The sequence below is a fragment of the Bos taurus genome, chromosome 19 (assembly GCF_002263795.3).
Source record: "Bos taurus isolate L1 Dominette 01449 registration number 42190680 breed Hereford chromosome 19, ARS-UCD2.0, whole genome shotgun sequence".
Classification (NCBI taxonomy): domain Eukaryota; kingdom Metazoa; phylum Chordata; class Mammalia; order Artiodactyla; family Bovidae; genus Bos; species Bos taurus.
The window spans coordinates 19,282,074-19,303,137 of record NC_037346.1 but is presented as its reverse complement, the minus strand read 5'-3'; the positions used below and the strand labels follow the sequence as shown (position 1 = coordinate 19,303,137).

The 21,064-nt window shown below is 45.8% G+C and overlaps 1 long non-coding RNA gene across 3 annotated transcripts; it reads right to left on the bottom strand.

Moving 5' to 3' along the window:
* Nucleotides 1-1,650: 1,650 nt before the first annotated feature.
* Nucleotides 1,651-20,671, bottom strand: LOC100848006 (uncharacterized). Of its 3 annotated transcripts, none has more exons than XR_813149.4 (5): nucleotides 15,900-20,671; nucleotides 15,719-15,818; nucleotides 13,914-14,114; nucleotides 13,093-13,350; nucleotides 1,651-5,002 (listed from the first exon to the last, which is right to left on the bottom strand). It is a non-coding gene; the product is annotated as an uncharacterized lncRNA (long non-coding RNA). The 3 variants fall into 3 exon arrangements; XR_009491668.1 differs by lacking the exon at nucleotides 1,651-5,002 and adding an exon at nucleotides 10,443-11,177; XR_001494285.3 differs by lacking the exon at nucleotides 1,651-5,002 and adding an exon at nucleotides 10,443-11,177 and having other exon boundaries at nucleotides 13,914-14,057; nucleotides 15,900-20,669.
* Nucleotides 20,672-21,064: the final 393 nt, after the last annotated feature.

The following is a 21,064-nucleotide window of genomic DNA, read 5'->3' as shown; positions in this document are numbered from 1 at the left end:
TCACATCACCATACATAGGCTGAGAAGGATACTACAAAACAGTCTGGAGTTTCCTCTACAAAGTAAATACAGAATTATCATATGATCCAGCAACTCAACTTCTGGGTGTATACCCTAAAGAACTGAAAACAGGGACTTTAGGAGATACTTGTACATCGTGTTCATGGTATTCTTAAGATAGCCAAGAGATAGAAGCAACCCAAGTGTCCATCAGCGGATGGCTAGATAAAATGAGATCTGTACATACAAAGCAGTATCGTTAGTCTTAAAAAGGAAGGGAATTCTGACTCAGGTTATAACATGGATGAACTATGATGATGTTGAGGAAGGAAGAAATTTTCCTCTACCCCTCTGGGTTCTTCTGGCCAGTCTAAGAATTAAATTGACAGGAGACAGTTTAATGAGAGAAAAAGCTAACAAAAGTTTAATAGCATGTATACATGGGAGAGACGCAGGAGAGCTAACTCGCCACAGTGGTCGAAGCCCTCTGCTTAAATACCACCTTCAGCTAAGACAGAAGACGATGTTGAGGGTGATGGTTTGGGACTTCAGAGAGGAGGAGGGCAACTCACATGGTACAGAAAAGCAGATGTTTGGTAAATAAGTGCTGGCTGGATAGAAAGTAAACTCTGATCTCTAGGCCCTGCTGGGTTCTCCCACCACACCTCACCCAGATTCTTCTGTACACATCACTGGTCACGGTTCTACTCCTGGAACAGGCCCCTTACCTACATTCTTTGCAGCAGTTGATACGGTGGTAACAAGAAAAATTGAAGTCTTTTTATTTTTTCTTAAAAAGAATCAGCCTAGAGCTCCCCTGGTGGTCCAGTGGTTAAGCATCTGCCTTGCAGTGCAGAGGGCTCAGGTTCGATTCCTGGTCTGGGAAGATCCCCCGTGCGGTGGAGCAACTAAGCCAGTGTGCCACAGCTACTGGGCCCACGCTCTAGAGCCTGAGAGGCGCAACTACTGAAGCCCACATTCCTAGGGCCCATGCTCCGCAACAAGAGAAGCCACCACAGTGAGAAGCCCGAGTGCTGCAGCTAGAGAGTGGCCCCCACGTGCCGCAACCAGAGAAAGCTCGTGTGCAGCAACGAAGACCCACCACAGCCAAAATAAAAAAAGAATCAAAAAAAAAAGAATCAGCTTAAATAAATCCTCGTGCCGGAGTGATACATTTTGGGGTGGCTAGTTTTGCTCCTCCGTATTCTCTAAGCCACAGTCTTTCCTCATCTATGAGATGTATTAAATAGCTAATCACAGACCTTATTTTACAAGTTCGTTGTGGGCACTGAATGAACTAAGGCTTGTACGACACTTAGTGGATGTCAGGCACAGAGCGAGGACCCCGTAGATTCCATCTGTGTCCCTCTGTATCTGACCTGTGTATGCTGAGGCCCTGAGAGAGTCCACAGAGGAGGTGCCTTGGGCTGCATCTTAAAGTGTCAGTGGCATCCCTTCCATGTACGGCAGGGGTAAGGATCAAGAAGTGTTGGGTTGACCAAAAGGTTCATTCAGTTTCCTTTGTAAGATGGCTATAGTAGCGCTTAGTGGTCTTTAACTTCATTATAAGCAATTTTATTAGATTATATTGTGACAGCTAGCATATCAGCATGCATTAAAAAAAAAAAACTTATCAAAATCGGTGAATTTTTGTGTAGCCATTTAATATTGAAGTAAAAAAAGCAACATTTTTGGCATATTATGCTTTATTATTAATATTTCAAGAAAGGTAAAAACGCAACTGAAATGCAGAAAAGGATTTGTGTAGTGTATGGAGAAGGTGCTCTGACTGATTGAATGTGTCAAGAGTGGTTTGCAAAGTTTCGTGCTGGAGATTTCTCTCTGGACGATGCTCCAGTGTCAAGTAGACCAGTTGAAGTTGATAGCGATCAAATCAGAACATTAATTGAGAAAAATCAACATTACACCACATGAGAGATAGCAGACATACTCAAAATATCCATATGACACATTGAAAATCATTTGCACCAGTTTGGTTATGTCAATGGCTTTGACGTTTGGGTTCCACATAAGTTCAGCAGGAAAAAAAAAAAAAAAACCTTCTTGGCCATATTTTCACATGTGATTCTCTACTTAAAAGTAATGAAAATATTCCACTTTTAAAACAAATTGTGAACAAAAATAAATTAAAATAAATAAATAAATAAATAAAACAAATTGTGACAGGTGATGAAAAGTGGATACTGTAAAATCATGTGGAATGGAAAGGATCGTGGGCCAAGTGAAATGAACCACCACACACATACCAAAGGCTGGTCTGCATCCAGAGAAGGTGGTAATGTGTATATGGTGGGGTTGGAAGGGAACCGTCTATTATGAGCTCCTTCCTGAAAACCAGGTAATTCATTCCAGCAAGTACTGCTTCCACTTAGCCCAGCTGAAAGCAGTACTTGAGAAAAAGCGTCCAGAATGAGTCCACAGAAAACACACAGTCTTCCATTAGGATGACACAAGATCACATGTTTCTTTGATGACCAGGTGAAAGCTTTTATAGCTTGGCTGTGAAGTTCTGATTCATTTGCCATTTTCACTAGACACTGTAACTTCAGATTTCCATTTATTTCAGTCTTTAAAAAATTATCTTAATGGAGAAAAAATCTGATTCCCTGGAAGACTGTAAAAGGCATCTGTAACAGTTCTTTGCTCCAAAAGATAAAAACTTTGGGGAAGATGGAATTATGAAGTTGCCTGAAACATGGCAGAAGGTAGTGGAACAAAATGGTGACTATGTTGTTCAATAAAGTCCTTGGGGAAAATGAAAACTGTTGTCTGTCATTTTTACTTAAAAACAGAAAGATCTTTTGGGCAACCCAACACTTGTAGCCACAGGATGCAGCACATTCAGTCACACTGGTCACACTTCCTCCTTAGGGAAGCCACGTGAGCAAACATTTAGTACCAGACATGAAAATGATCAGCGTTGTATCAGGGGATAAATCAGACACACAGATGCTTCTGCCTTCAGTCTTTGTGTGACTTGCCTGGGACCAGCCTTACTTCCCAATTTCCTATAAACAAACTTATACGCATTTATTTAAAAAGCAAATGCTATGTCGTGACCATAATGAAAACCATTACCACATCCATATATAAAAACTGCTGATGGGGCTTCCCTGGGGATCCAGTGTTAAGAATCCTCCTTGCAATGCAGGGGACACAGGTTCAATTCCTGGTCAGGAAACTAAGATTCCACATGCTGTGGAGCAAGTAAGCTCAAGGGCCACAACTACTGAGCCCTCCTCGTGCCACAACTAGACTCCTATATGTGACAACAAAGATCTCATGTGCCAGAACTAAGACCCCAGGCAGTCAAATAAATAAATAAATATTTTTTAAAATGAAGGGCTTCCGTGGTAACTCAGCTTGTAAAGAATCCACCTGCAATGCAAGAGACCCCAATTCGATCCCCTGGAGAAGGGATAGGCTACCCACTCCAGTATTCTTGGGCTTCCCTGGTGGCTCAGCTGATAAAGAATCCGCCTGCAATGAGGGAGACCTGGGTTTGATCTTTGGGTCAGGATCCTTGGTTCAATCCCCTTGGAGAAGGGAATGGCTACCTACTCCAGTATTCTGGCTACACACTCCAAAATTCCAGGGACTGTATAGTCCATGGGGTCACAAAGAGTTGGACACAACTGAACGACTTTCACTCAAGGGCCACAACTACTGAGCCCTCACTTCACAACTAGACTCCTATGTGCCACGACAGACATCCCACGTGCCAGAACTAAGACCCCAGGTGGCCAAATAAATATTTTTTAAAACAAAGATTAAAAATTATTTGTGGCTGAAATGGATGATAGCGGTCATGCAAATTGGGGTGGGGGGGTGCGGATACACCATACTTGAACCGTCAGTTCAGTTCAGTTCAGTCTCTCAGTTGTGTCCAACTCTTTGCGACCCCATGAATCGCAGCATGCCAGGCCTCCCTGTCCATCACCAACTCCCGGAGTTCACTCAGACTCACATCCATCGAGTTGGCGATGCCATCCAGCCATCTCATCCTCTGTCGTCTCCTTCTCTTCCTGCCCCCAATCCCTCCCAGCATCAGAGTCTTTTCCAATGAGTCAGTTCTTTGCATCAGGTGGCCAAAGTATTGGAGTTTCAGCTTCAGCATCAGTCCTTCCAATGAACACTCAGGACTGATCTCCTTCAGAATGGACTGGTTGGATCTCCTTGCAGTCCAAGGGACTCTTAAGAGTCTTCTTCAACACCACAGTTCAAAAGCATCAATTCTTCGGCGCTCAGCTTTCTTCACAGTCCAACTCTCACATCCATACATGACCACAGGAAAAACCATAGCCTTGACTAGATGGACCTTTGTTGGCAAAGTAATATCTCTGCTTTTCAATATGCCCTTGAACCATAGCAGTTAACAAATACCCCAAACATCACAAAATTCAGGAAAATAATACTTTTATTCACAAATATCCTAGATATTTAATACTTTCCAGCTTTTTGGTTGCTCTTTGCTTCTTCATGTGACGAAGATTTGACATGTTCTCTACAGAGAAAGTAGAAAGATCATTCTCTTTCCAATGTTCTTCTCTTCTCCACTGCTCACGTACTTTGGGACCCAGGCATGGGACCCATTCCTTCACGACACACCTCATCGAGTTTCCAATTGATCCATAACTATCTAGATCAGATTTACCTCTACTCCTAAGAGCTGGTTCACACTCAGTGAAGCCAATCTACTGACACCAGGTTGTGGTGAAGGAAAGTGCAGCATTTATTGCATGCAGCAAGCAAGGGGTCCAGACAGTTAGTGCCTAAAGCACAGAAACTCCCAATGGCTTTCAGAGAAAGGTTTTTAAACACAGGGTGAGGGAGAGGGTTGCTGGGTATGTGATCAGCTCATGGATATCTTCTGATTGGTGGGTGGTGAGGAATCAGGAATCAATATCATCAAGCCTCCAGGTTCTATGTCCTTGTGGGCAGCACACAGTTAACTTCTTCTACCTGGTGGGGTTTTCTTTTTCTGCAAAACAGCACAAAGGATTTGGCTCAAAATATTATCAATAACTCTTGAGGAGAAGTAAATGTCCTTGATTATGTTTAATGGTTTTCACTTTGTCTTGGTTGACTGTTTTCCTTTGTTTCTGCATTTTCTCACTTCTCTAATTAAATTTTTTCCTTGGAATTTGGGGATGGCCTATGAAGTTAAAGGATTATTACAAACATGGAGGGTAGGGCTGTCCCAAGAATCCCCCATAGGGTCCTGATTGGTTACAAATGTCACACGGGCTAAGCCAAAAGTCATGACCTCTGGATACCACATCAAGGGTCAACAAAGCTGTGGGTTCTATAGAATGGTAGCTGAAAGTGATGCTAATGCCTTAAATTCTTATTGCATTTCTTGGTTAGGCAGAGAGTTTGCTCAAAAGTGGGGACTAGTTAAAGAGAAAACCACAGGCATCACTTTTGATGCCTCAAAATGGCATCACTTTTGCTGAAGCCCATGACACCAAACCTAGGTGTAACACCTGACCTAACTGTAGCTTCCACCTTCTCCAGGAAAGTAGTCTTAATTAGCCAGTTTGGAATTTTCTAGTCAGCACCTGGGAGGTAATGAATCTCCTGGGCCCTCTCCATCCCAGGGAGGAAGAAGCAATCTGCCTGACCTCTTTTCCTAAACAGTGGTGAAATATATATCAGGTAAAATTGACCATATTAAGTATACAAAATTTCAGTGGTGTTAAATTCACTCTCATAATTGTCCAACCATCACTACCACCCAACTCCAGAACTTTTTCACTTTGTAAAACTGCTCCTGACCTTTTTAGGTGTTGTAGATTCAAGGGACTAGATCTGATAGACAAAATGCCTGAAGAGCTATGGATGGAGCTTTGTGATATTGTACAGGAGGCAGGGACCAAGACCATCCCCAAGAAAAAGAAATGCAAAAAGGCAAAATGGTTGTCTGAGGAGGCCTTACAAATAGCTATGAAAAGAAGTCAAATGAAAGGCAAAGGAGAAAAGGAAAGGTATACCCATTTGAACTCAATGATCAGTGCAAAGAAATAGAGGAAAACAATAGAATGGGAAAGACTAGAGATCTCGTCAAGCAAATTAGAGATACCAAGGGAAAATTTCATGCAAAGGGAGGGAAGTAGCTCAGTTGTGTCTGACTCTTAGCAACCCCATTGGCTGTAGCCTACCAGGCTCCTCTGTCCATGGAACTTTCCAGGGAAAAGTACTGGAGTGGGTTGCCATTTCCTCCTCCAGGGGATCTTCCTGACCCAGGGATCGAACCTGAGTCTCTCACATTGCAGGCAGACGCTTAACCATCTGAGCCACCAGGGAAGCCCATGCAAAGATGGGCACAATAAAGGACAGAAATGGTATGGACCTAACAGAAGCAGAACATATTAAGAAGAGGTGGCAAGAATACACAGGAGAACTAAATGTTTGACTGAAACAGAGACCCAGGATCAGGTTTTGTAGAGAAGAGGGGTGGGGAGTAAACACAGCAACTACAGACTTAGCTGAAGTCATGTGGGTCCCTGCCACGTGCTAGAGACAGGGAGCCCAAGAACGTAAAATCAGGAGCCCAAGAAAATAAAGTCTGTCACCGTTTCCATTGTTTCCCCACCTATTTGCCATGAAGTGATGGGACCAGATGCCATGATCTTTGTTTTTTGAATGTTGAGTTTTAAGCCAGCTTTTTCACTCTCCTCTTTCACTCTCATCAAGAGGCTCTTTAGTTTCTCTTCACTTTCTGCCATTAGAGTGGTATCATCAAGTTCTAAGGTTATTGATATTTTTCCCAGCAATCTTGATTTCAGCTTGTGTTCACCCAGCCCTGAATTTCTCATAATGTACTTTGCATAGAAATTAAATAAGCAGGGTGGCAATATACAGCCTTGTCTTACTCCTTTCCCAATTTTAGTGCTTTTGAACTGTGGTGTTGGAGAAGACTCTTGAGAGTCCCTTGGACAGCAAAGAGGTCAAACCAGTCAATCCTAAAGGAAATCAATCCTGAATATTCACAGAAGGACTGATGCGGAAGCTGAAGCTCCAATACTTTGGCCACCTGATGTGAAAAGCTGACTCATTAGAAAAGACCCTGATGCTGGAAGGCAGGAGGAGAAGGGGATGACAGAGGACAAGATTGCTGGATGGCATCACCGATTCAATGGACATGAGTTTGAGCCAGCTCCGAGAGATGGTGAAGGACAGGGAAGCCTAGTGTGCTGTAGTCCATGGGGTCGAAAAGAGGTGGACGTGACTGAGGACTGAATAACGGCAACAACAGTGTACAGCCTTGTCTTACTCCTTTCCCAGTTTTAGCCGCTCAGCTGTTTCATGTCCAGTTCTAACTGCTGCTTCTTGACTCTCGTACAGGTTTCTCAGGAGACAGGTAAGGTGGGCTGGTCCTTCCCTCTCTTTAAGAATTTTTCACTTTGTGGTGATCCACGTAGCTAAAGGTCATAGTGTTGTCAGTGAAGCAGAAGATATTTTTCTGGAATTTCTTTACTTTGTCTATGATCAACAACTGTTGGAAATTTGATCTCTGGTTCCTCTGCATTTTCTAAACCTGACTGTACATCTGGAAGTTGTCAGTTCACACACTGCTGAAGCCTAGCTTGAAGGATTTTGCTCATAACCTTGCTAGCATGTGAAATGAGTACAACTGAGTCACAGGGAATCCAACCCAAAAAGAAGAGCCCTCTGCTCCCACCCTGTAGGGAGGGGCAACAGCCAAGTCTGAAGGCAAATGCATTTTCAGATGAATGGAGACAGCAGGGAGGCATCTTCAAGACCCAGGGCCTGGTACAGTTGACCTCAGCAGCCTGGCATCCCCATGCCATCACCACAACCAGTTCTCAGGCCCTGGCTCTGGTCTTAAGCAGGCAAGAGGTGGCCCTCAGAGCTGCATTATTCAAATTCTAGACATTTGTCTGAGGGTCTCTGTTCTCTGCCCTGTAGAGCACAGCATCTGTTCTAAATGTATCGGCCACCTCACACTCTACGAAAACTGACAAGTGTTGATGAGGACGTGGAGAAAGGAGGCCTTTTGCACTTTGGTGGGAATATTAAATGCTGAGGCATGATGGAAAATGCCTGATCCTAAGGGCCTGGCGTTAAACTTCTGATTGCCAAAGTATCCATTTCAAACACCCATCTTGCATAAATACATCACAGCTTCTAGGGAAGCTCTTAGACCAGCCCTCTCTGCGCCCTCTGCCACGAAGTTCTCCTTTCTAGCAAGCCTTAGGGAATCTAGATAACTACATTTCTCTTCCTGCCTCCTGGTTCCTGCCTACCACAGCACCCTTGGACTCTAATAAAGGCAGAACTCCAGGTCTGTGCTCCCTCTCCTTCCTCCCCACTGGCCATTGTCCTGTTAGGCCACAGGACATGAGACTAATAATCCTTATTGTTTCAAAGCCCCCGGATGGTTGCTGCTCAGATGCATTCTATAATAGTAATAAGAACCACAAGGGCCCATCCAACATTTGCACCAGCTGAGGAAATATTGGCACAAGGGGTTAGCGAGGTGAGGGTCTCCCACGGGTAGTAATGGCTAAATTGTTATTAGTCTTCCTTGAATGTTTTCCATTGTTTCTGCATTTTTTTCACATCTCTGATTAAATTTATTCCTTGGAACTTTGGGAAGACCTAGTACTTTGGCCACCTCATGCAAAGAGTTGACTCATTGGAAAAGACTCTGATGCTGGGAGGGATTGGGGGCAGGAGGAGAAGGGGACGACAGAGGATGAGATGGCTGGATGGCATCACCAACTCGATGGACCTGAGTTTGAGTGAACTCCAGGGGTTGGTGATGGACAGGGAGGCCTGGCGTGCTGTGATTCATGGGGTCGCAAAGAGTTGGACACGACTGCGCGACTGAACTGAACTGAACTGAACTGAGAAGGCTATGAGCTTCCTTGGTGGCTCAGATGGTAAAGAATTTGCCTTCAATCCTTGGATTGGGAAGATCCCCTATGGAAGGAAATGGAAACCCACTCCAGTATTCTTGCCTAGAGAATCCATGGTCAGAGGAGCCTGGCAGGCTACGGTCCATGGGGTCACATAGAGTCAAACATGACTGAGCAACTAACTCTTCACTTTGCTTAGGAGGCTGAAGGTTTACTACAGTCATGGAGATGGGGGTATGGATGTCCCAGGAAGCCCCTATATAGTCCTGCTCTGTTACAAATGTCGCAGGGATTAAGCAAAAACACTATCATATTACCATGAGTCCATGCTCACTCTGCTCACCACATGACAGCCCAATAAATCTGAGAAACGAGGCACTGAGGCAAGGAATATTACTATTCAGAAAGCCAGCTGACCAAGAAGATGGCAGACTAATGTCTCAAAATGACCATCTTGTTGGGTCTGGATGCCAGGTTCTTTTATAGAACCAAAGAGAGAAGCAGGGAGGAACCAAAGTCTAAAAGGCAGAATAGAGCGGGAGAGGCAATGAGGAAGTAAAGTAAAAGGGGCCATAAGTCTTGCAAAATTTCTCTGAGAAGGGCCAACCTTTGGAAGGAGTGTGTTAATCTCTTCTTTTCTTTGTAGCAATTCACAGATGGGCAGGGTCAGATTATCTCTCTATAAGCTGAACAAAGTCACTTTAGTTTAACAATCAGGCAGAGGGGCAGTGTCCTTTGAGGCAGACCATTATGTATGCTTATAAAAACAACAGCAATGAAAAGCAGGTCAAAGAAACAGTTCCAACATGGAGTCAGAATTGGTTCTTCTCTGCAACAATTCTCCACTGTCAAAGTTCATTCCACAATCTTGTGGAAAAAGGGAGTAATGAGCGTTCTGCTTAATCAGATGGATCTTTCTGGGAGTGTCTGCCATTAATGCCTCTGTTCCAAATGTTGATATTTGTCTTCTTTTTGTTCCTCTTTGGAAAGTGCCTACTTGACACCTGTAGACTTAGAAATACTGAACTTCAAACCCAAGAGGCAGCATTTCAAGTTAAGGAGTTTGGCACTTTTCTATATGTGGGAAGATTTAAGAGTCAGAGCTCATTAAAATTTTGTCCTTGGTATGTGCCTCAGCTCTTTGTGGGCCTGTAATCCTGTATTCTCAGAATTTCCTCAAGGTTCACCATAGGGAGTGGCTGCAATCTGATGCCTGCTAGATGGCAGGTTTTCCCCTTTCTTGGGGCTCACTGTCTCACGTTGAAGGGCTGCAATCGCTGATTCCACTTCTCAGGTCTTCTTCTCTTGGTCAGGAAGTTGACCAATATTTGGGACACATTTCACGATCACCTTTGTCCCATGGCACTGGGAGGCTCATCCCAGATCTGGCAAAAATTTTTCATAGGCACTCAGGTGCTAAATTTTTGAACAGGCCTCATCAATAATTAAAGACTCTCTGGATTCTGCCTAATTTAATCCAAGAGTCATTTTTCCTTGTTGCTTCTCCCCATATCTAGAATCACACTATTGCAATTATTTTATGTTATAAATGAGATTTTATCAAAATGTTTAGCCATAGAAGTTCTGTGGGAAGCCCGATTACACACTGGTTACTGTAATCTTATAAATTCGACAGGATATAAGCAATGCTGCTAGTAACATTGATAACGACATAGCGCATCAGGGAAAGAAAAAGCACGATTTGAAAACAAAGAATAAATTTAAGCAACAATTATTATAACTAACTATAATCCAGTTGCAATAATCAAGCAACCAAAGGAGCCACACAGATTTTATGAGCTATCTGCAGTTTCATTGTACCAGCCATTCACACTTCATGCATGGCTTAACGTTTGAGACAAGCATATATATTAGTGGCAGGATCAACCAGGTAGAGAGAATAAAACAAATCTATCCATAACTATCTAGATTAGATTAGCCTCCACTTACTAATAACTCATCCGTGTGCAATAAAGCCAACCTACTGACAGCAGTGGGCAGCGAAGGAAAGTACAGGATTTATTGCAGGCACCAAGCAAGGAGTCCAGACAGCTAGTGCTTAAAAAACCCAAATGAAACCCTGATGGCTTTCAGGGAAAGGTTTTTAAAGACAGTGAAGGAGAGGGTTGCAGCGTGTGTGATCAGCTCATGGATATCTTCTGATTGGTTGGTGGTGAGGTAACTGGGAGTCAACATCATCAAGGTTCCAGGTTCTATGTCCTTGTGGGGAGCATACAGTTAACTCCTTCCACCTAGAGGGGATTTCTGTACCTGCAAACAGCACAAAGGATTTGGCTCAGAATATTTTCTATAGTCCTTGAGGAAGAACTAAAGGTCCTTGAGTATTGAATGGATAAACTAGTATTATTTTGTCTTGCTTGACTGTTTTCCTTTGTTTCTGCATTTTCTCACTTTGCTGATTAAATTTTTTTCCTTGGAACTGGGGAAAGCCTAGGAGGCTAAAGGTTTATTACAAACACGGGGTGTAAGGATGTCTTAGGAAGCCCCCAAGGGTCCTGCTCAGTTACAAACATCACAGGGATTTAGGTTAAAAGTCATGACCTCTAGATACCACACATGGTGTCAACAAAGCTACAGTGACTATAGATTGGTAGCTGACAGTGATGATAAGACCGCAAATTCTTTTTTTTTTAAATTAATGTATTTATTTTAATTGGAGGCTAATTACTTTACCATATTGTAGTGGGTTTTGCAATACATTGACATGAATCAGCCATGGGTGTACATGTGTTCCCCATCCTGAACACCCCCTCCCACCTCCCTCCCCATCCCATCCCTCAGGGTCATCCCAGTACACTGGCCCTGAGCACCCTGTCTCATGCATTGAACCTGGACTGGTGATCTATTTCACATATGGTAATATACATTTCAATGCTATCATCTCAAATCATCCCACCCTCGCCTTCTCAAACAGAGTCCAAAAGTCTGTTCTTTACATCTGTGTCTCTTTTGCTGTCTCACATATAGGGTCATCGTTACCATCTTTCTAAATTCCATAATAATATACTGTATTGGTGTTTTTCTTTCTGGCTTACTTTGCTCTGTATGATAGGCTCCAGTTTCATCTACCTCATTCTTTTTAATATCTGTATAATATTACATTATGTATATGTACCACAGTTTTCCTATCCATTCGTCTGCGGATGGACATCTAGGTTGCTTCCACGTTCTAGCTATTGTAAACAGTGCTGTGATGAACTTTGGGGTACAGCTGTCTCTTTCAATTCTGAAGACCTCAAATTCCGATTGATCTCTTGGTTAGGCTGAAAGTTTGCTCAATAAGTGGGGAATAGTTAAAGAGAAAACCACAGGCTCAAAATGGCATCACTTTCACTGAAGCCCATGATACCAAACCTAGGTGTGACACCTGACCTAGCTGGTAGCTTCCACCTTCCCCGGGAATGAAGACTTAGTCAGCCAGTCTGGAAATCTCTGGTGAGCACCCTGGAGGTAATCTGTCTCCTAGGGCCTTTCCATCCTCAGGAGGAAGAGCAATCTGCCTGATCTCTTTTCCTAAACAGTGCTGAAATGCAAATCACTGAAAACTGACCATACTAAGAGTAAATACATTTCAACCGTGTTAAATTCACTCCCATCACCACTGTCCAGCTCCAGAAAATTTTCATCTTGCAAAATTACAATTGACCTTTTAGATGTTGGTGAAACATTCAAAAATTGTAAAACACAGAGATGATCAAATAGACCTGAGTGTCCCCAGCAGGCTACTTTGTGCTCTTTGATCTGTTGCTTCACTGAACTCACACAGTGAGCTGTGGGGCCTCAGACTGCTCATTCCACAGGTGAGAAAACCAAGGCTTCGAAAGGTGAAGTCACGTGTCTAAGATTCCTCCAGCCGATGAGAATGGCAGAGCTGGGGATCTGAGCAGGATTCAGTTTGATTCCCAAGCCCAGTTTTTTTTAAGTATCCCACGGCCTCCTAAGCAGGGTGGGGACAGAGAGTGACAGAGACAAGCGCCTTACTAGTCCAGCAGACTGAGCAGATATCCCAAGAGAGACGGGACACAAGAAGGGCAGGACAAGGGAGCCAGAGGTGTCCCCAGAGCCCCTGGGTAGAAGACTGGCTGGCAACTTTGGATCTACGCAGCAGGGCCCAGACACAGAGGACAGGGCCCCACACCCAGCCCCGGGTAGGGGACAGCCTGACCTGGAAGCTGATGGAGGACAGCTGCGCAGATTCCGTGACTCAGATGGTGGTGACTTGACCAAAGGGCACACGGCATTCATATTGCGTGAAGCTCTTCCCGTTGACCATCACTTGCCGAGATGAGAGCACACGCCAGTAGTGGTCCTTGTTCAGGTGGGAGCACCCCTGAGCCTCTGGGACCCCTGCCTCTAGAAGTTTTGACCTGTGTCTGTAGTTTTCACATCAATCCTCTATAGGTCTGGGCATCGGTCTTGAGATCTGTATCAGTTACAAGAACATGCTTGGGACCCGAAATGCATCCAAACACAACCTCTACACTTAGTCAGGTAGCAGGATGAGGGGGACATCCACGTTCACACAGAGAAGCAGGGACACGGATGTACTCACTCCCCCTCCCATCCCCCCAAGCCCAGAGATACTGCTCTACTTCCAAAAGCAATATGCAATGCCCTGCAAAACAAAGCCATTAATAACATCTGGATAAAGGCAGCAACAATGTAACAGAAACTCAGATGTTCCCAGGGACCTAGAGCAGAAGAAAAGCCAGAGCAGAAGATTGAAATTAACTCGGATTTAAGGACCCAGCAGGCCAAAAAAGCACCATGGTGACTTATCTAGTGCTTATTTCCAAAATAAAAGAAGCAAGAGGTGCACCTGGAGTTGTAGGCGAAGGTGTGGAAGGAGACTGCAGGCTTAGCCTTACAAGGAAATGGTCCTCTTCTCTGTACAAAGGTGTTGCTCACGTGACTGTTAAAAGACTGTCCACAGCACCGGATGGGGCTGGGGGACAGCCAGCTGAAGGGAAGTGAGTTCCTGCTCACCTTGAACTCTGAGCTCTGTATCTGGAAGCAGAGCTCAAATTGGCTCCCCCTCTGGGAAGGCGTCTGCATCTTCCACTCCTCAGGCTCCAGCTTCTTTTCTGCTTCCCGTTGCAGACCACGTATGCTGTGTTTTCAAGCCGAGGGCTGAAGTGGAAGGCAATGTCACTGTCACTGCACCTGGTCTGAAAGTTCGCAGCAAACCTTTGTGGAGGAAGTCAGACAGGGCTCGGTGTCCTGGCTTACTGCCAAGGGCGGAACAGGAGGTGCTCACACTTTGACTGACACCCATCTGGGAATCTGCATACCACCTGTGTGGCTGGCTGGTACCCGTCTCTAGTTTGTTGCCATCACTTTTGTTCACCTAATTTGCACTTAGTGTGCTTTTGTGCAATTACCACATTTTGCCCTTAGAGTATCATTTTCTAAAAATAAGGAGAAAATGGGTAAAGAAATTTGTGTCCAAGATGGAAGTGGAGAAATGTGCCTAGAAGTGAGAGGCTTTGGGGTCAAGTAGTGGCTCCTTAGAGGTCAGCCTGTGTCTGCTCAGTTGGGAAAGAAGAGGACAAATGGAAAGGACTGGTGACATTGATGGCACATGAACAGATCTGGTGTCTAAAAGAGAGACAGAATAAACAGTAGCTCTCCAAGTGTAGGGACCTCAGTGTGCATGTCTTTCCCTCAGTGGAGGTTGGTGTGTGTCTAGGAAGCCCTCTTCTTCCCCACGCCCAGGAAGCCCTGTCAGCCCACTTGCCCAGCCTCTTGGGATGCTGAGGCAGGAGAGGCTCCTACCGCAGCGTCGGGTCCAGCACACGGTGAGCACAGAAACCGCTTGCCCTGGGGCCGTCCCCTCTTTGCCTGTCTCCTCCCACAGGGCAATGTGGGCACCTCCTTTCTCCAGGTCCGGGGAATTAAGGCACCTCCCTCCTTGGCCACTTTCCATCCAGGGGCCTTGAACAAGTGACCTCCACCTCTATGAGGCTCAATTTTACATGTATGACATGGAGTGATAAGGGTTTAAACCAGCTGGCCCCAACCTGTGTGGCAAAGGGACCAGTTTTGTGGAAGATTATTTTCCCAAGGACAAGGGGATGCGAATGATGGGGAGTGGCTGTAAATACAGGTGAATGTTCACTAACTTGCCTGCCACTCACTACCTGCCGTGGGGCCCAGTTCCTAAGAAGCCCTGGACCAGCACCAGCATGTGACCTGGTTTAAACAAGGCATCCTGTGATGGGGCCTCCACACAGGAAGCCAAGAGGCACAGAAGGAAGCCCTCTGCACCCCCCAGTGCAGGGGCACCCAGCTCCCCCCAACTCCTGAGATGGCCCCTTCTCACACTCCCTTGACCTGCCCTGCCTTGCTCTTTTGCCCCTCAGAGAGCAGACACCTCCTCAGGAGGCCTTCCCTGCTGCGCCCAGTCTCCTAACAGCTCTAAACACTTTCAGAGCTCGTGCAGTGGGCCAGACACCATTCAAGATCTCTCAGTCTTCATTCAAGCTCGCTTAGTCTTTCCCCCAGATCTGGGCAGTGACTCCGGGATTAACCCCATTATATAGATGCAGAAACTGAGGCCCAGAGGTAAAGCAACTTGCTTGAGGTCATCCAACTAGTAAATGGTTCAGCACAGAGAGGCCATCTTTAAAGTATGTCCCTTGCTGCCATGCTTGCTTGTTACCCAGCCCAGAAGCCCTGCTCCCTTCATGCAAAACAACCATCATTTTTCTAGTTATTACTTAGAACAGTAGAGGCACCCACAGTGAGCTCAGTAAACATTTGTCAGATGCAGGAATCCTGGGGATGCTTACCCACTGCAGTCCTAAGCAGCACCCAAGAGATGGTCGTGGAGAAGAAGTTGTGTCTGCCCTTTCATGTTCTTTTTATGTTGCTGCTCCCCTCCTCTGTCACCTGCAGAAGTTGTTTTCTTAGAACCCCAGAGCTGCTTCCTGTCCACTGAGACACACCCCACCCCCCAGCCCTGGAACTCACTGGGTTTCTGTAAGGAGACTGGGTGTTCACGAAGGCCATCTCTCCACCACCTCTGTGGCCACTGTTGCTTTACACACTGGCCAGGAAGACCACTGCGCCTGGAGAACTTAAAAATGTGTAGAAACCAAAGCAACTGGACTGTTACTCAATGGGGGAGGATCCGGGAGATGATGTAGGTTTAGAAAAAGGGAGAAAGGTAGGGAGGAGAGGAGAGGGTGGAAGTGGTGCTCCTCACCTAGGGCCCTTTCCCCTCTGCTCGCCTCCTGTGATCTGCACTGAGATCCAATAGTGCATAGAGGTTCACATCGGCTCAGAGATCCTGACCACACTCATACTGCAGCAAGCTTCTAGATGTCACTGTTCCTGAGAACGTGGCTGTCTCTTGCGGGTCCAAACAGAAACAGAGCTGCTTGTTGGGGCCCGGGCAGCCGGGTGCTACTGGTGCACGGGGTGGAGGTTGTGCAGGGAAGGCCTGGTTATACCCATTTTCCAGATAGGGAAACTGAGGCTCAGAGTGTTTAAAGGTCATTCCAAAAGTCACACAGCTCATTAGTGATAGCCTGAGCCATATGAGGCTTCTTGGGGCCTCAAAAAGGGGTATGTTCCCTCTAAAATTCTATTCCTCACATAAAAACCTAGTCATGGAGGGATTTCCCTGCTGGTTTAGTGGTGAGGACTCTGTGCTTCCACTGCAGGGGGGATGAGTTTAATACTTGGTCAGGGAACTAAGAACATGCATATAGCATGGTCCAGTCAAAAAAAAAAAAAAAAAGAGAGAGAGAAACAAAACAATATATGATCAGATGGAAAGAAATGTTTTATAAATATCAATAGAAAACCTTATCATGAAGGTTACCTTATCATTGTGTTTAATGATGCCCCAGGAGCTTCTGATCCCTCCTCTCTAAGAATTTCTCTCTCCCTTCTTTTCTCTTTTCTCCCTTCCTTCTGGGCTGTAGCTGGGGAGCAGAGAAGATTTAGACATACTAGAACTTTCTGACGGAGAAGGCAATGGCACCCCACTCCAGTACTCTTGTCTGGAAAATCCCAAGGACAGAGGAGCCTTGTAGGCTGCAGTCCATGCGGTCCCTAAGAGTCGGACACGACTGAGCAACTTCACTTTGACTTTTCACTTCCATGCCTTGGAGGAGGAAATGGCAACCCACTCCAGTATTCTTGCCTGGAGAATCCAGGGACGGCGGAACTTGGAGGGCTGCTGTCTGTGGGGTTGCACAGAGTCGGACACGACTGAAGCGACTTAGCAGCAACAGCAGCAGAACTTTCTGAATGACATGGAGGTGGGTCACTATGTTAAATAAATGTCTTTAATTGGCTCCAGCACCTTGTTAAAGGAAAGGATTGACTAAAACAGAGACTAGGATCAGCTGGGTAGCAAAGTGGGGTAGGGAGGAAATGCATAGCAACAACAGACTTACCTGAAGTCAAGCGGTACCCCGCCGTGTGCTCTACACAGGGCCCTGGGGTCCAGCCTGGATGAGCAGCTGAGGGTCCTACAGGCACCAAGTGGAGAGCAGGTGAGCAGGTGCCCCGGGACCACACACAGGTCTGCACCTCTCTCCCTTCTGGCACTTGCCTGGGTCCTCAGAATTTGCAAAGACTGACTTCTCTGAGACGTTCTCATTGACGGAGCCCACTTGCCTCCTCCATCCACCCTCCATCCCACTAGATTCCTGAATCAACTAGAATATGACTGGATTTAAGGGGCAGATGACACACTTGGAACAGAAAGGAGGAAAAGAAGGAGAGATTCTTTGAAGATATCCTCTTCAACACCGGGGATACAGGAAATTTTTCCTCATTGACTGAAATAGGAAACAACTGGAACTCATTCACCGCAGGTTGGAGTGTAAAATACAACAGCGTTGGAAACTTGGTGGATTATAATAAAGTTAATCCTCTACCTCTCCTATGTCCTGGCTCTTCTGCTCCTAGATATTCACCAAAGAGAGATAAGAACAGATGTACATGTGCTTAACAGCTTCACTCATCACAGCCCCTCACTGGAAACACCACTGTTTAAAACAGGAGAAGGGGAACAGTGAATGCTCTTTGCAAACCCCTGGGCTATAGCCCACCAGGCTCCTCTGTCTGTGGATTTATCCAGGCAAGAATATTGGTACAGGTTGCCATTCTCTCCTCCAGGGGATCTTCCCAACTCAGAGATCCAACCCATGTCTCCTGGGTCTCCGGCATTGGCAGGCAGATGCTTTACTACTGAGCCCCCTGGGAATTGCCTGCTATGGACTAGCCCTCAGCAAGAAAATGGGACTGAAGATAAAGGCAAGGTCTTCAGTGAACCCCAGTGTTGAGCGCAAGAGCCAGGCACAAGTGAGCACACACTGGGAGCATTCTGATAACATAAAATCCAGAAGCGGGTCAGAAAAGCAATGACTTATGAGGGGCACCAAATGGGAGGGACCCGGAGGAGTCATCTGGGTGCTGGGAATGTCCTGGAACTTGACCTGGATGGTGGTCACACAGCTGTTTACAGCATAAAAACTCATCCAGCAGACTAGGGTCTGTGTGTTTACATGGACCGTACCTCAATGAAGTACTGTTAAAAAACACCGCAGGCCACGTACAGTGGCACCGTGCGTGAGAATCCACCTCACCGTGCAGAGAACGCGGGTTTGATCCTTGGTCCTGGGAGACTCCACACGCGGTGGAGAAACTAAGTCCATGTGCCACGATTATTGAGCCCAGGTTCTAGAGGCCACCTGCTGTAAATACTGGATCCCACACCCCTACAGCCTGGCTCAGCAACGAGAAACCATACATGGCACTGAAGAAGCTCCCCACTTGCTGCAACTAGAGAAAGCCACTGCAAAGTAACGAAGAATAAGCACAGCCAAAGGAAAATAAAATAAGTGAATTTTTAAAAATTTAGAAACCACCCCAAAACTCTCAGAGCCCAGGGAGAAATAGGGACAGCTAGAGTTCAAGCAGACATGCATTTTGACATCTCCAGGTGATTTGGAAGTGAGTCACAGAGAGTCCAGCCCAAAAAGGAGAGCCCAGGTTCTTCTGCTCCAGCCCTGTAGGGAGGGCCTACCGCCAAACCCAAAGGCCAGTGGGTTTTTGGGTGAATAAAGACCGTAAGGAGGTGTCTCCAAGACCCAGTGGCTGGCACAGCTGACCTCAGCAACCTGGGGTCACCATGTGTGCCGTCACTGAGACCCTTTTCCAGGACCTGGCTTGAGGTGAGAGGCAGCCCTCGAGCTCCCTTATTTAAAGTCCAGACACTTGTCTGAGGTTCTCTGTTCTCTGCACTGTAGACCATAGGATCTGTTCTAAATGTGTCGGCCACCTCACCCTCTCAAAAAGCAGAAACTGACGAGTGTGGATGAGGACAGGGAGAGGGGAGGCCTTTTGTGCTGTCGGTGGGATGCCAAACGGCGAGGCTGTGCTGGGAAGCATAGTGTGTGTGCTTGACCCTGAGACTGGCATTACGCTTCTGATTGCTAAAGCGTCCATTTCAAAGATACTCATCTTTCGTAAACATGGTGCCAGCTGTGTGACAGCTTCTAGATAAGCTGCCACGCTTGCCCCACCCATCAAGTTCTCCTTTCTAGGAAACACTGGGCAACCTAGATAACTGTTTGAGTGACCCCACATGTCTCTTCCTGTCCCCTGCGTAACCACCCTACCTTTCGACCCCAATAAAAGCGGAACCCCAGCCTGTGCTCTCACCCCCTCCTTCCCACTGGTCATTGTGCTATTGGCCCTCAGGACTTGAGAGTAATAATCCTCTTTTTTTCAAAGCTACCTGATGGTTGTTGCTGAGCTGTGTCTTGAAGTCATGATAAGAACCACAGGGGCCCATCTGGCCACAGTACTAGCTCCAGCTGGGCTGATGTCTTTGGGGCTCCCATGAGTAGTAAAGACCCACGTGAGTGCCCCCAGTGTTCCTGAACAGAAAGCATCACTATGCATAGTCTGAGACCGACCCTACAAAACAGTACGGATGTTCCTTTAACAACTAAACACAGAATTACCATCTGGTCCAGCAATTCCACGCCTGGGTCAGATGGTAAAGAATCTGCCTGTAATGCAGGGCACCTGGGTTTGATCCCTGGGTCAGGAAGATCCCCTGCAGAAGATTATGGCAACCCACTCCAGTACTCTTGCCAGGAGAATCCCATGGACAGAAGAGCCTGGCAGGCTACAGGCTATATGGTCACAAAAAGTCAGACACAACGGAAGCAACTTCCCACTGCCAGCAATTCCATGTCTGGCTATATACCCTAAAGAGCGGAAAGCAGAGGCTTGGAGAGATATGTGTACACCCATGTACCTGGTATTATTTACAACAGCCAAAAGATAGAAGCAACACGGGTGTCCATTGATGGATGACTAGATAAAAAAATGAGGTCTATACATACAATGCAATATTGTTCAGCCCTAAAAAGGAAGTGAACTCTGCCACAAGTTACAACATGAATGTTGGGGAATGAAGAAATTTTCCTCTACCCTTCTAGGTTCTTCTGGCTGGTCTAAGATTGAATTGACATGAGACACATTAAAAGGAAAAAAATCTAACAAAGGTATAGTTAACACTTGCATACATAGGAGAGACCCAGGAGAACTACCCACCAAAATGGTCAAAACCATCACTTTAAATACCACCTTCAAGAGGGAGGGTATGGGGAAGGAGGAGGGAGGAGGGATCAGGATGGGGAACACAGGTATACCTGTGGCGGATTCATTTCGATATTTGGCAAAACTAATACAATATTATAAAGTTTAAAAATTAAATAAAATTTAAAAAAATAAAAATAAAAGTAGAGCCAAAAAAATAAATAAATAAATACCACCTTCAGCTAAAATCACAAGAAGACGTTGAGGGCAATGGTTTGGGACTTCAAAGATGAGGAAGGCTATTCACAGAAAAGTCAGTGTTCAGTATGTAAGTGTTTGCTGGGTGCAGAGTGGACTCTGATCTCCACACCTCGCTTGAGTTCTTCTGTAAGTATCACTGCTCACGGCTCTATTTCTATAACAGGTCCTTCGTCTGCATTCTTTGCTGCAGTTGTTCAGTTCAGTCACTCAGTCGTATCCGACTCTTTGCGACCCTGTGTTGAGGAGGAGGTAAAAGAAAAACTTAGAGTCTTCAGTTTCTTAAGAAGAATCAGCCTAAATGAATA